Source organism: Euprymna scolopes, unplaced genomic scaffold (genome assembly GCF_053919585.1).
Source record: "Euprymna scolopes isolate OS-2025 unplaced genomic scaffold, ASM5391958v1 sca692, whole genome shotgun sequence".
Classification (NCBI taxonomy): Eukaryota; Metazoa; Mollusca; class Cephalopoda; order Sepiida; family Sepiolidae; genus Euprymna; species Euprymna scolopes.
Genome location: NW_027633760.1, coordinates 12,142 through 13,490, shown reverse-complemented (window position 1 = coordinate 13,490; position 1,349 = coordinate 12,142).

Sequence of the window (1,349 nt, the reverse complement as noted above, 5' to 3'; positions counted from 1 at the left end):
CCCCAAATCCAACAACAGTGAAATCTTGTTAAAAAGTGCTCTCTTTCTATTGTTAAGAACAGAAAAAAGCAATTTAATTTGTGAGGATGTTGCAAGACGCAAGCCAAGGATTTCTGTCAAGAACAGAAAGCGGCGTCTGGACTTCGTCAGATACAATGAAGATCTTGACTCTTATTATTGGTAAAAAGTGATTTTTAGCGACGAAAACAAGTTCAATAGGCTAGGCAGTGATGGTAGGCAGTAGGTCCGTCGGAGGAAATTTAATCCTAGGTGCATAATTTCTACGTTGCAAGGTTTTGGAGGTTCCGTTTTGGATTGGGACATTAGTACGAATAGTCCAGGGCCTATAGTTCGCATGCAAGGTGGAATTAATTCGACCAAGTACATTAATATGTTGACTGAGCATTTTCTACCTTACTTTGGTCGGGATTTGGATGATAATCCAATCCTCATGCAGGATAATGCTCCCATTTAAACGTACAGCTAGCAATGTCAAGAGGTTTCTGGAAGAGCATAGTATTCAGTGTTTGGATTGGCCTGCACAATCTCCAGACCTCAATTTTATCGAAAACGTATGGGATTACATCAAGCAATAGCTACACAATGATAAAATTTCAAATTTGGAAAACTTTGGACAAAAAATAACGAACAGTGGGATGCCATTTCCCCGGAGTATTGCTGCAGTCTAATTCACGGAATTCCCACAAGATTGCAGGCTGTCAATTTGCAGAAGGGCTATGCTACTAAATATTAACTAGTATCTAATACTACTAAATATTAACTTTTGTTGTATTTTTGTTGCATTAAGGTCCTAAAATTACATTTAAATAACAATTTTCATTGTGCGAACTTTCTTTTTGCCTCCACAATTTGAAGTAATTTTGTTAAATTGATGTGAACACTAGAATTGTCCAATTAAAAGTCAAATATGAACAGTTAAATTATAGAATACTAAAAGGACAATCAAATGAGGTATAGTTTGTTTAAACAATTACATTAAGTGTAGCTTAAATTTGCAGTTGCTTTAAAGAATTACAAATGCGGACTTTCTTTTATATATATATATATATATATATATATATATATATATATATATATATATATATATATATATATATATTCGTTATTCTGCCGTTTCTCTCTTTATCTATTTATATTTCGTTATTCCTCCCAATGCTATTTCACTTTTTCTTTGCTGTTTATTTCCTCTCAGTCCCATCTGCTCTATTTTCCTCTCTGATTTTCATCGTTCTTTAATTGTGTATATAAGTCATTCATTTATTGTCATTTTTACTTCATTCTCACTCACACTGTTCTTATTTGAATTTTTCTCTTTATCTTTCGTTACT